Consider the following 14844-nt stretch of genomic DNA (forward strand, 5'->3'; position numbering starts at 1 on the left):
ACTAGTAGTAAGCTCATGGTCAGGCGCTGTTTTACCTATCCTTAAAAATGCACACGTGGCCAAAATACCTGTTCGTGTTGAAGAACAAATCTACTTACTCTGTTGCATGTTGGTCTTCCATTACCTATTGTGCATCCCTTAGATAAAATTAAGTCCTCTGTGAACAAACTTCTTTGCAAATGTGAAATCAAAGCGAAACATATGAAGTTGAAACACAGCTGATAGTGCTCCATTAATTTCACTTTCAAGGAAGAGGTTCAATTCTGGGTATTTGATTTTCCCTCTGGATAACGAATAGCACCTATTTACCAGACCTGTAAGTAAATCATTATTCCAATTCCCTACTGGTAAGACGCAGTGGCGCATAATAGCATGATTTTGCTGTGTGATTAAAAAGAGGTCAGTATTTCAGCGTCATTCTTGTTATCAATAAGGTTACTCAGCAGTCATGAAGCACAAGCTGAACATCCTGTGACTCTGAAATGTTAAAACATATCATTCCAATCATTCCTCCACTCCTTGCTAAGTACCACTGCAACTCAGATTGCTGCGTCAGCTGCCTAAATAAGGATTATATAACCCAGGGAAAAAATAGCATGAACATTTATCTGCGAGTCAGCACGAAAATAAACGACTCAAACATAGAAGAGTTCAGACAGAGACTGGCACCGAAGATCATGCCTGGGTCCGTTTCTGTGCAAAAAACGTGTGTTTATTACCAAATGTCCAAAAATTATTGGCATTGGCTTCTGCAAAGAACAGACGTGCTTCATTGAAATATTCAGCTCCCAGACAGACTGGGGTGTCACCCAAAAAAGGAAGGAATATTACTGAGAGAGAATAGAGTTCTGCTAGCTCCTAACAAAATTACAGGGCTTACTGTTTGCTTAAAGAACGACTGCATAGAAAAGCAAGCAAAGGACAGGCAGCACAAGAAATGAAAGTTGTGAAATGTTGCTGTATGAAGCTTTGAAAGACGGAGACGGAATTGTTTTTGAAAAGAAATTGGTAACAAATAACATGAGGCATACTCAAGGCACAGGATGGAAGAGAAGGCAAACACGGTTTTTTCCTCTGTCAGAAAGTACTTGATGTTTTCAAATGCACACAAAAGGCAAATTTTAGAACAAGACAGGAAACTGCTTAAAGAGCCCCAGAGCATTATGATTAACTTGTGAAGCTGGTTATCAATATTGCTGGAAGCTCAAGACCAAAACTTTGGGCCGGGAAGTCACTCACACTGAAAATCAGCTGCTGGGTTGCGCAGAGCAATTAAGTGCCGCTTTCTGGAGCCTTTTCGACACCGAGTCATTGACTCTCAAAAATCAATTCAATGTTGCCTCCTCGTAAATAGATCATTTCTGAAAAGGGAAGGCAGAGTCCCTTGAAAACATTATGGTTCAATCCCAGTCATGTTATCGCTTTAGTACTCGGGATTTCTTTCCCATGGAAGCTATGGCACAGAACAACACACACAGATGTCAAAGTAACACTGGTATTTAGATGGTTTCAGAACTGGAGGTTCAGGAGAGCACCCTTATCTATCTACTTATTATTCTGAGCCATGCAGGCTTTGCAGCTGAACCTGACTAACAAAAGCAGCATAGCCCAAAGCAACAAATTGGCTGGCAGTTGAGACGTACAGAAAAGTCAAAATAGGGAGAGAAAGAGAGCCACAAAACCTCTTTGCCAGGAGCAGAATGAAGGAGAAAAATAGGACAGAGAAGCCAAGATGAAGGTACTAGAATTTAAACAGAGGTGAGGATGGACAGAGAGACTTCAAAGTGCTACCTCCATGCAGCAGTGTTTGTCCAGGGGATCACAAAGCGGCTACAGAAGGTCTCATGGGGGTGTGTAGTGTTTGGAGCAACCTTGTCCTCTAGAACACAGTTTGATGCTATTGTCACTTAGAGGCTGGTAACTTTCATATCCACGCCCATTGAGTTAGACTCCCCAAAATTCCCAAGATGGGCTATCAATTACTGAGAGAGCCCCAGAACCACAGCGTTTCTTGTTGCTCAGAGAAAGAACAGAAGAGAGAAAACTCTGCCTTCTTCCATGATGAAAAGCCTTAACAGAAGAGCTCTGCTGTTACCATTCAGAAGCAAAGGAACTGCTCAGCCAAACATAACACTTCTGTCTGGTTTCTCAGATGAAAGAAGTTCAGCCACAGTTTTGAACAGAATTTGACCTGTGAGTAAATAGTACTTCTATTTGGACTGGTTTATAATCCAGAAGAGAGAAAATCCAGCTTTACCTTCCTAATATTCAACAGAAAGTTGTCTTCTCTGTGACTATTTCACAAGCCATCAAGGTTGATCTGCTCAATCCAGCCAGATGTTGACCAAAATCAAGCATTTCAATCAAATTCCAATTTGAGTCTATCACTAGCACTCAAATACATGGGAGGGAAAAAAAAAAAAAAAAAAAAAAAAGAGAGAGAAAAAAATTATGGATATTTGATTTTACTGAAGGCAAAAACAGAGCCAAAGGCTTTAGCCACACTCACCCAGACAGACTGGCTGATGTCAGTAAGACCTTTTCACCGAGAACAAGTTTAAGAGTCACATAACACCACAGTCCTAATAATCCACCTGGAGGCATCGGACCTTTTGCCCAACCAAAGTGAACAAAGGGAGGGATCCCATACTGAAATCCAAACAGGATCTGGTAGTTTTGCCCCGGCACGAAGCATTAACCAGCACCAATTTGGAAATCCATAGTGAGAGAGAGAGAGAATAAAAGAGGGGATCTCATCAAACCCTGCCCTGCAGGGCAACTAGGACCACAGGGACTGCCTCCTTGGAGCACAAGTGGAGCCCATCCCGAAGCACAGAGGCTGAGCAGGGAACTCCAAACCGAGTTGGAGCCCAAAAACCAGCACAGGACACGCACCATACGCCTGCCATCGGCCTCTCAAGGACTAGAGCAGACCTTCGTTTCCTCTCCACAAGGACGGGCTCAGATCTCTCTGCTAGCCACCCTCAAGCAGAGCCCCCAGCCACGCTCTGCAAAGCAGAAAGGGGACAAAGCAGACACGCTTTGGAGAATAAAATGCTAGTGCAGAACCACGTTTTACCCAAGTTTTCTGAGTTATTACGGAAGTGTGTAAAAAAGGGGGTTTATAATAGAATTGCTGACACTGGAACAGCATGAACACAGCTGTTATAATATAGTAAATTTGTAAGAAATTGTATAGCGAACAAAGTAGGTCAACAGCTTCAGAGGAAGAGCTGTGTTTCAGATGGCACACTATCTTAGGAGATCTCAACGCTTTTTTCAACACAACAAAGATGTTTTCCATTCTGTGCTAATTCCCATCATCTTCATTTTTTAAAATATTCATGCTGGAAGGTAGGGCTGACCTCCAAATGCAAGCAAACGTGCAGCCAGCGCGTTCAGGTGCTGCAGAGCGGAGCACAGAGCAGGCGATGTAGGAAGGACTGTCCCACGTTGAAGCACGGGTCCTGTGGCCACGGCTGGTCACGGCTGGGTGGCAGTGGGGCTGAGAAGGCACACGAGGCAGGTTTTTCAGGATATCCTCCTAGACGCAAGCAACTCGAGCATTAGTGACTTCCCAAGTCAGAAGAGTTGCCTTTGGGTGTAACAGTCCTTAGGGCGTTTCTTCCATGAATTTGTCCCTTTTTTGGATTTTTGTCTATTTTTCAGCACACTCCCACCAGCAAGAGCAATCTCTTCATGTAGACTGTATTTTTATCCTACCATATACTTCCATTGCATTTCCTGCAATACTTCACTAGATAATAGGACAAACAATTGCTATTTACCTTCTCTATACCCGCTATTTCCTAGACCTCTGTTGTTTCCCCCTTGCTACGTCTCCCCCAGGTAGCGACATCCTACTGAAATAAATTAAACTCTCCCTGCCTGCAACATCAGGCATGACCACGGCTGGCAGGATCGTGCATTCTGCCAGTCAGGAGCCTCACTCTATAGAAATGTTGGTAACACACAGAAGTTAGATTAAATTCTACAGCTCATTGTAAAACGCCCCAGCAAACATTTTCTCTGTCCCTACCTTAATCTGATATAATGAACTAGTGAAAGGATTTAGCTTGGATCTGGCAGTGGATCTTCCCAATTGCTACCTAAGCATGTGTGTGACAGCTGTCAATTCAGGAAGAGTTTATCCCAACAGAAAGATGACAGGGAAATGCTGAGTTGATATGACAGCAAAAGGCAAGAATTTGTTAAAGCAGGCATCCCTGTAGGAAATGTTTCCGCACTACAACAGATGGCCAGTAGTTAGAGGAAACCATTAAAGCTTGAATTGTGGAAATTGGTTAAATTTTTCACAGCAAAGGACAGCAGATAAAAATAAACAATTTTTACCAACCTTCCAAGGAGAGCCAGGCCTTTTACAGAGTGCAGCTATGTATCAGGAGTGCAGGGCAGGCACTGTATTTTACAGGCACGCTTATATCCTGTAATGATTTTATAATCATTATATCATTACCATGCACTATGCAGACAATACATCCACACAAGTGTCATAATTGCGTAATTGCTACATTAATACAGGCAGGCAGCAATTACAGAGACACAAGAACTGTATTTGTATATACAGAAGATTAGCTCAGACAGACTCAAACTGACCACCTCCAAAGTTTGTATCCTTTCAGGCCAGTCCTGCATCCACCACATCCTAGCAATCACCACATCTGGTTTTTCACAGAATCAAAGTACAGCCCAGCACTGGGCAAAGAAAATGAAGGTTTCCTAAGAAAACCTAAAACCAGGAGAAACTGAAGGTGTATGAGCAGGGTAGCAAGTCTGGGCTGCGTTCCAAACAGCCAGGGCTGTGATGGGGGACTGGGGAAATCAAAAAAGGCAAAACTTTACTGAGCTTGCTTCTGGGACCCATTTAAATGTGAAACTCGGGGACTATCAACCTGTGGGAACCAGAGAACAGATGTCCAAGTCATTCCTACTTCTGACGGCCTTCTTGATAACAACAAAACAAAGTAAAAGAATTCCTTGGGAACACACAGCGATGTTTGAGTGAGAGCATCTCAACAGCTGCAGGCCTGACTTGAGCACAGCTTGCTGCAGCTTGCCTTACTCACCGTCCTGGGGAAACGCTGCTGTTATAATAACCGTGCCAAGTCTACGTATATTAAACTTTCCTGTCTCGTTCTTCAAGCAGAAAATAGAAGAAAAGCGAAGTAGCAGTAATCCTCAGCAGCCTGCCACGCACAGCAGCCAAACAGGGGACGTCAAGTGATGGTGGCATGGAAAAGCTACGCCAGCGCCTGCTCTGAGTCTGATTCGAGAAGTCTCTGTGATCGCTGACAAAAAATAAGGAAATTTCTCTCCCCCTGAAATACAATTCCTATCATAAGGCTTTAAAAAAGCACAAGGGCTGTTTCTCTAGCCTTAGCAGACATTTCTATGAAGTGCGCATTATGAGTGAGAGCAAATAAATTAAGTTTGTAGCACTGAGGTGGGCTTTCAAGGGGAAAGGGAAAAATAACAAATCAAACTAACAACATCATGTAAAGATACATAATTTTTCATAAGAACTCTGTCATCTGAGTGAGAGGATAACCGTGCTTCCAGCACACTGTTCTCACTTATTTAATAACGGGATACAATTCTGGATTGTGTCTATGCTGACAGAAAGCAGAAGTGACAGAAAGCTCGGGAAGCTTCGCTTTTAGTATTTGCCTTTTGGAATGGAAATGCTCAAACAGAACCCCTCGGGCTGATAAAATCTGTCACTTCACCATCAAATAAAAATAAATAAAACCAACTTTATCAGCCACTGAAAAAAAAAACACAGCTATTTTTGTTGTGAATTGCAGTAATATCTGTTGTAGACCTTTTCTGTTTCAGAAGTTTCATGAGCTCCTTTCTGCTGTTTTGGTTATCCAGATATTTTGAACCTGCCAAACAAGACGGCAGCGATACCTCAGAGTTGTGCCAAACCAACTGGACAGCTGGAGTTTGAAGCCCAGAACCCACAAACCAGGCACGAGGAGGATTTGATGCTGAGAGGCACGAAAGCCCCGGCTGAATACCAGCCCGTGGAGGTGCAGACCGGGCTCACCGTGAGCTCTCCTGACCACGGGCTTTGTCGTCACAATACTCAGCTGATCTGCTGGTTTTCCTACAGAGCTTGTTGCATCTCAGATCATCACCGACTCTGAAAGCCGCACGAAGATCCATCCAGCTGATGAAACAAGATGGATTAGTAAGGGCTAAAAACTAAATTCCTTACGCACTGAAGCGTGCCCTGTTTTTAAAGCCCTGCAATAATGGTCAATTCTGACAAACACAAGCTATTTAAGTACTTAACTTTGACCATCTCGACTTTCTAACTTGACTCGATAAATACACAAATGTGTCCGTACCTTTTGGACAGAGGCAGTAATTACAGCTGACAGCTGTGAGAGCATTTCACATGTTTCAGTAATGAACCTATCTATCCCCATTAAATATTAATACACCATCTCTCCCTATTACCTATTATGTCATCAGTCACATCAGTTTTAGGAGGAAGGTCAACAAAAACAAGATAACAAGACTTTTGTCATTTTTAACACAGACTGAGCACGTTATGAATGCTTATAAGACCCCTGACAAAAGCAGCACTGTTTATTAAAAAGATGGAAATGTAAGCAGGGAAAAAATAGATAGAACATTTCCCTGCCTTAAATTTGTTTATCTGTTGCATAAATATTTCAGAGGTCATATTTCAGCCCAGATAGGAAAGAGTTGGAAGAGAAGGTGAAATTAAAGTATGCTGTGGTCCTTGCTGTCCATGCTGCTGCCTCCCTGGCTCTGCAAGGGGACGTGGAGATACCTGACTGTGGCCGAGATGTGGCAGATCTCCCAGGTCTGCCAGAAACTCAGATACCTTCAGCCATCGCGTTTCCCTTAACCTCACAACGATTTTCATGTTTTCCTAAATCAGGATGACGACTCTGGCAAGCGTAAGCACATCCAATACCCACAGACAGAGCGGATCATCTTCAATTATTATTTCCCCTTTTTAACTTAATAACACAGTTTGGCGCACTGTTCTGAAGCTGACTCACTTGACATTCAGACTTTTCTACTTCAAAAATGCTGATTTGATAAAAAAGGAGAAGTTTCAGAGGAATATACTTCCCGTGAATTACTTCCAAACGGTTAAACTGAGATGTGCGTTTCCATGTGCGAAATTTTTGAACCACCTGTACAAATTTCAAGAAAACTTAGGTTATTACAGACACTCCAACTGCATTTTCACCAACTGGTTTTGCTCATGCAACTTTCAGTTTGGGTTGCTGACCTTTACTACTATTCGAACTTTTGCTCCTCTTCCAAACCTTACAGGCTTCGTTTTGCTGCTAATGAGGCTATTTTGTCTCATCTCATTACCAAGGCTTCCCTCTGCCCTGATTATCCCAGTAACTCCTCTCTGCCTTCCCAGTTTTAAGGCTTCTTTCCTGAGCTCAGTAAACGGCAGCATACACGAGACTCCAGAGCAGAAATAACTGTGTTTTTCAGATTTCTCCATTAACCCCGGCTTCTCTTCAAGCCGAATCACCCCCTGCTGTCACGCAGCCCAAGAAACATCTTGATTCTGACTCCCAGATCTGAAGAACTGCAGCCTCACTGCTCATTACCAGTGCCACACTACCCCTTCACTCACAGGACTTGCTCGCAGCACACCCCAATTTGGCTGCTCTCTGCTCAATGCTCTGAAGCTCACTGAGTCCTTCCAAAGCCTCTCAATGATCTCCAGGTTTCCTCTGCATCTCCTTAAAACTCCACGGATCAGCAAAGAGATGACTTCATCTTCAGCCCCACCACGTCAGACACGTGGTATCTGCCCGTATCTTCCTTTCACTGGACCCATTACTGGGTTAGGATGGCACAGCCTATTTCTTTCAGTGCTCATCAAACTATTTTTCCCTTCCTACGACAACTCCTGTGAAGCACCGAAGAGTCCTGTAAATCAGAAGCCAAAACAAAGGAGAAAGTTCCTCTCTCAAAAAATGATTATTTTTAATATAGAGTTAGCAACTCTTTTTTTTTTATTTTTCTTTTTGTCATTCAAAAACAGTTTTGACAACAAATTTTGAGTCAGCCTCAGTGCTTATTACAGGCTTCAATTTCCTTTTACTAGGGGATATAGTGCCATTAAATCAGTGTCTGCAAGATTGGAGTCCAGGAGAATTCCATCCTATTTCATGCTTCATTATGAAAGATTCATACAGCCCTACTCATCATGTTCCTACAGTCATCTACATCAACTTTAGCGCACTAAAACGTTGTACGCTATGAAATGACACGTTGAAATGATCACTCAAGTTCACCAGGCTTAACCACTATGACAATGATATGTAATCTTACTTTGGCTAGGGATTTAAAAAAAAAAAAAGTCCTAATCAGCATACAAGAGCAACCTTTATTGTGGTAATTAGCATTTACCAAATTGTAACATCAAGCTCAAAACGCTGAAAAGTGCCCTAGAGGCAGAAGTACAGGAGAGAGATTATGACAGGACACCAGAAGTGGAAGCTGCCTTTGTGCTGGAAGAAACCCTGCAGTGATGTGAGCACCGCATGCCAGGGCTTGTTTTCTACAGGGAACGGTGGTAATAGGATTAGTTTCTACAACATGACATGTTAATAAACTGTCTCTCACAAACACACACACCCCTCAAGAAAAAACAAACTCCTGTGCAAGAAAGACTGAATTATTTAGCCGACGAAAGAGGTACCTGGAAAACAAGACACAAGAGGAGATTTAAACATCTGAACTTCTTGGTCAAATACAAGGTGGTATTTTAACCTCTTTTTTTCTTTTTTTTTTTTTTCCCCGTTGCATGCAAGATACCAAGTGAGAAACATGAAGCAGGACAGGTACTAGAAGATAACTGGAGTACTAGCCTCAGCCCATCACACCAGGGTTTTGTTATCAAATCCTGCACGTCTATTTAACATCATATAGCTCTACAAGCAGCTCTACGCACACACACGTATGCCCATGTTAACGTTTTAATCAAGTTAGTTGGAAATCACAACGCTGAAGAAACTGCAGGTGCTACAAAGTCCGTTTCCCAAAGTCCAATTCCCTTCAGCTGCTTTCCGTTACAGAGACCAGGTAAGGCTCGTGAGAAAGCTGCATGCAAACTACAGACTGCTGGAACAGCTTGGGTTTCTACAGGGTTTGTATTTCTCTAACCTCCACTCTGTCTTCTTGGCAGCTGTAGGCTTCTTGGTGGCTGCTACAGCAGGTAACTCCATACAGCACTGACTCTGCAGAGCTGTAGTCAGGGTACCTAAATATTCAAGTGTTAGAGGGACGTTCAGTTTTCTTACTCAACTGATACCATTAGAGAAAGCAGATAATTTGCTGTTTTATCTGTTGCTACCTACTACTTCTACCACTCATGCTATTTCCTGTTCACAGGTTTGCTACCTTGCAGCGATCTACATTTTCATTTATACATTTGTGCCATTATTTCATCAGGAAAAACGTAGAGATCTTACCAGGGCTTCATTTACATTTGATGATCCCATTTAATAGCCCTGGGGGCTAAAAGCCAACGGATGAAAGTTTCTAATTCATGATGGCAGGGGAGGATGTTAACGCCATGAGCATCAAAAAGAAATGGCCAAGTGTCAGGACCGTTTTCACAGATCCATCCCTGTCCCTTCCGACCAGTTAAAGCTCCCAGAATTAGGTTAGTCAATGGTGCAGACTGGTTCCTCGGCTGACATTTCTGATGCTGCTGTGAGACACTGTGCACTGACTGGGTCAGTCGTGCTGCTAGATCCAGCCACTGGAAAATCAAAAACCAAGCAAACCAAAAGATACACGGTGAATTCTTTACACTTAGAGACTCTTTGTGGGGGGGGGGGAAAAAAAAAAAAAGGCTTTATCCTTTTCTCATTTAAGAACAAGTGCACTAGGAAAAAAAAAAAAAAAAAGGATGAGATGGGGAAGATCGGTATTTTCAGTACTGTATCATTTGCCCTTCTCACTTCCACGAGACAGGAAAATTAAAGCAGCTTAGCACCATTCTCAGACTTGACTAAATAAATCACAGGGTAAGCACTGAGTTTTCAGATCCTCCTCAGAGATCTGCCCCATGAGTTTGGCTGGATCCTCATCTGCTCCTCAGGCTCCTTTTCACAAAGCCTCCCTGCTAACCAGGGAGTTTTTCCAGGCTGGCAGACCCACCGGTGCTGGGCATAGCAAGACCTTACTTCAGTCTTTTTAGTGCTTTCTAAACACTTCTTCACTTTTGTCTGTTGAATTCAACGACAAACCTCCACAAGCAGCATGGCCAGCTAGCCTTCAGAAAGCTCAGCTGAGGACCTCTGCAGAACAGGCTTCAACATGAAATGCAAACACCTAGAAACAGCAAAATCAGGTCCATCTGGCAAACTAAGCTAGATCCTTCAGGGCGCTGACAGCCCAGCGCTACAAGGTTTGTGTTCAGCAGTTCAGAGAGCCCACGGCTCGGAGCTACCAGGCAGCCCGACCTTGTTTTTACAAGGGCTTATCCACAGGGGCACAGCCACACCAACGGGGACATGATCTTTGAACTAAATAGGAAAAGCCAGAAGTTTTAACCATGTCAGGGTCCAACCATGGCTACTTCCAAATGCAAAATTCACAGGTAGTAAGAGAATTCTGACTCGGCCTCGTTTATTTGTGCCTTAAAAAGCTAAAATAGTATTTTCGCCAGCTCTTTTCTTATATGCAATTGCTGCGGCCAGTAAGGATGTTTAGGCTCTGAAGAGAAATACGAAACAGAAAAAAAATTACGAGCAGTCCTTCCCCTCTCCCCAAAATAACTGAAATCCATTTCAAATAAATCAGAGGTTCCTCAAAAATGTGGGTCAGAGAAAACACATTCAAAAAAGTTTCAGTTAACAACAGCCTTTTCCCTTCCAACCAAGTTCCAGGCTTTCGTCTTAGGCAATCTCAGACTCTTCACTCTATTAATAGCTTAATGCATAATAAATAATGCATTATTCAAAAGGAGCTTGTACTTCCACGTTTGGTACAATACTTGCATGCTACTGGCACTGCCTTCCACTTGATTGTAAGTGACATGCCCGAAGTCTTTGCAAGGAAAAATAAATCTGCCCATTCAAAACAGATACTGTCTCTGCCCAGCTGAATGAATCTTTTTCTTGCCATCAAAGAAAGAAGAAATATTAAGTTCAAAATGTGCTTCAAAGGGGAGGAGAGCACACAAAAGGGTGAGGTGTCCCATTCAATTCGGGTCACACCATTTCCAAAGAGATGTAGCAGAGTTATAAAAGATTCAAAGATTGGCAATAAAAATGATTAAAGTTACACAAAGTCTTCCGTATCAGTAGAGACTGAAGACATTGGGACTACTTAGATAAGAGAAGCAAAAGCAAAGGTAGAGATGACACAAAAATAAAGACAGCATGATAAAAGGTACAGCAAAGATGAATCAGGGTCTACAATTCAGTCTCTTTCATAATGTAAGATCAAGGACACGTTCAATGCTGCCAGAAGTTTGCAAACTTGACACAATACATTGTCCATCTCTGGAACGAGGAGTACGTGGTATCATTGCCACGAGTTCAGGAAGGATAAAAAACCAGGCGGGTTATGCACACACAGGTTTCAGTGGCTTTTCTTTTCTTCTGATGTTATGATCCGACTAAACGAAAACCTTTCCTTAACCTTTTGTAAGAGAAATGACTGGACTCTGATTTTGAAGGTGTCAAAAATACTCCACTCGGGGTTTAGCATGTGGCCAACCCACTTCACTTTGTGCACAAGCATAGCTCACGATACAACAGGCACTGAAACAAAACATTCTGACCTTTCTGGTGTCAGTAACTCCATGGTAAAATATCCGTACCTCACATCAGGATTCTCAATACTGCCTTCGTGTAGGCATTATTTGAGAATGTTTTCTACACTGAAAGGAGAAAAAATAATAATAAAAAAAATAAACTTACTGGAATTTTAGAAGTGAGATTTCCAGTTTGAGCTAGCACCTTTCTAGAAATACTGTAAATATCAATACCTCTGAAGTGTCTTTACTATGAAAACAACTTGCATTGCCAAGAACATAGACTGAAGTAGCATCAAACATGAATCAACTGCAAACACAAACAAGAAAACAATGAGGTGCACGCTACCAGCACCTGCTCTGCCAATGGATCTCTGTTACAAAGCTAGCAAGGCCTCCAGAAGGCACCGGGCATTCATTCATTTCTTGAATTAACTTAATACATCCCAAGTTGTAAGCCAAGTTTTAAACAACTTTGAGGAGTACATTTTTCCTATCCTTCACTCCTCAGCTCGGTGGGAAACCCCAAAGTTCAGTGCGATTGCTGCCAGGCCAAGAGCCTCGTGCCAGCAGTGGCAGAGGACGACTGCCGTCCTGGCCTGCAGCTACTTGCAGGGGCACTCACTGAACTCCTCTCTGGTCTGGAAGCCTCTCGTTCTGCTCCTGAGGCTGCAGACACCACGTCCTGGTGAAGGAGCATCAGAAACCAGAGGCTCACAAAGACAGGAACATCCTGCAGTAGCCCTGAGCCACAGAACCTTTGAACAGGAGCAGATCGATACCGCACGGCAGCCGAGAGGAAGGGAAAGGCTACCCACAGGAAAGGAGAGCCGGAATGGCACCGATATATCGCTTTACATCTGTGTTACTATTTTCTCGTTGCTATGGGAATACAAGAGAAAGCAGTTTCAATTTTGTATTCAAAGGCCCATGTAAAGTCTAGGTGTGAAAAGTATCATTTGTTTGCAGCCTATAATTTTCTCTTCCAAGTAGTGTTAAATAGTTTTGTTTGGGGGAAGGGTATTAATGATATTCTCTTCTCCATTCACGTGTTAAAATTAGCTAACCTACCTGCTCTGGAGAACATCCAAGAGAAACTACAGCAATGACAAGTGCTAACTTATCAGGGTTAAACAGATCTTTTTTCTATATAATTAAAGTTAACGTACTAACCGGAATACTCTCCGTGGAGCTGATCCTATCTTGCTTTTCATGATGAGCCCATCTCCAAAATTAATTCCATCATATTTAACTTGAGTGTCAAGAACCGGGGCTTCAAAGCACTTGAGAAGAAATAGCTTTCAAAATGTTAGTGAAGGGCCACGGGGCCGGTCCAGAAGTCCTTTCTTGTCCATATTAAACCACACTGCCTGTATTCTCTGAGACAGGACCAGCGAAGGAAGTCAACAGAGGTAAATACTGGATAATTTTATGTTGTTTTTTTTAGTTATAGCAACACAGAACAGAAGGAGAAAACACGCACAGTACTCTGGAGTGTGTCTGCATACTCACGTGAGGACTCATCATTTCACCCCGAAAGAAAACGATTCCTCACATTTAGTCACACAATCATCGGGAGGAACAAGCAGCAGCTGAAGAACGGCCTATTTTTTAGCTACCAGAACAATTAGATTGCACTCAGCACCATGAAAGTGCTACCAAAACTTTAATTTTGTAGTTCAATAAATTATTGGATGTTCTGCTTGAAGACTAAAATCACACAGGAGTGAGCATGCATACACCTAGCTCATGCTTGCATTGTTACTCATTTATTTTCAAAATTTAAATTCCTGAATATTCTCAGAACGAAACCCTGTAAGGTTCAAGAATCAGCCAAGCCCTGTTTGGAGAGTGGTTTCTACACAGTTTATGTGCAATGAGACAATGGACAAAGTAATACACGAAATGAAGAACATGCTAACTTCCAGTCTCTAGATTGAAAATACCTGAAACCTCGCCTAAGCGTCAAGTGGAGATCATTCCTCGGCATCAGGGAAGAGCCATACAGGAAGGCTAAAACCCCTGGGTTCCCCATTGTTACTAATTATTTCTCCCAAACTGCAAGGGCCATTACAGTGACTGGTTCACCTGACAGAGCTCAACCATATTCAAAAAGAATTAGGGCTCGGCTTGATATGGGAGCAGACGGGGACTTACTTAGCATTCTGCCACTTCTATCAATCCTACTCCGTTCTCATGGAGATCAACTGAAAGGGTCCACCCGACCCCAAAAAATTCTGGATCAGCCCCCTCAGTGCCTTAATCAACACTCTGAAGATAGTTTATGTTGAGAAATGAGTAAACACGTAACACAGTAAGGAGGTGTATAAATATACAGAAGGGATGCTAAAGGGAAAATGCTGTTTCCCCATGAAGCCAGAGGAAGGAGGACTCTTAAAGGGCCGCTTCCAAAAACTATTCCAGTTCAGTTCCAGATTCTCTTAGTAAAGACCAGAACAACCGTTTGGGGTGAACAAAACTGCGAAGGGAAAATATGTCCCGGATTTAGCTGAAGGCTGATGCTACTTGGAGAAGAAGGAGCTGGAGGTCTTTGATGCAGCACCAAAACCCCAGCAGAAGTTAGAAAGGGCTGGTTAAAATTCCAGTGCTGTAAGCACAGCGTGTGAAACGCAGACCTACATAATTCATAAAGGGAAAGCTACATTAAATAGCATTAAAGATCCTGCTTATGCAAAAGCAAAGGCGTGCTGCATGGGTGCCAGCAGACCCGGTGTCTGTACCGAGCCCTGCCTGCCCCTCGGCAGTGCAGGTAACGTGCTCCCAGCACGAGTCACTCACCGCGCATCGCCGCAAGCATCACCGCTTCAGCAGCACGAGGAGATGAGCTCCCACAGCAATAAGAGGGAGACATCGGTCAGAGGACGCTGTGCTATCAACAATTAAGTGTTGGGGGGAGCCTGGAGATGGAACGGGTGGGGAGAAATTCGTTCTTCAGGTTTAGGAGCAGATTCCTCTCTGCAGAGCTCCTGCAGGCTGGATACAGTGAGGAGCACGGGGGTCAGCTCAGCGCTGCGGCAGCT

At 43.1% G+C, this 14844-nt stretch overlaps 1 protein-coding gene across 17 annotated transcripts in view; it reads right to left on the minus strand.

The window, feature by feature from the left end:
* IL1RAPL2 (interleukin 1 receptor accessory protein like 2) overlaps positions 1 to 14844 on the minus strand; it is a 391415-nt gene that overhangs the window by 218309 nt on the left and 158262 nt on the right. The gene's annotated exons all lie outside the window — the stretch shown is intronic.

Source organism: Aythya ferina (assembly GCF_964211825.1).
Source record: "Aythya ferina genome assembly, chromosome: 13".
NCBI classification, from domain to species: Eukaryota; Metazoa; Chordata; class Aves; order Anseriformes; family Anatidae; genus Aythya; species Aythya ferina.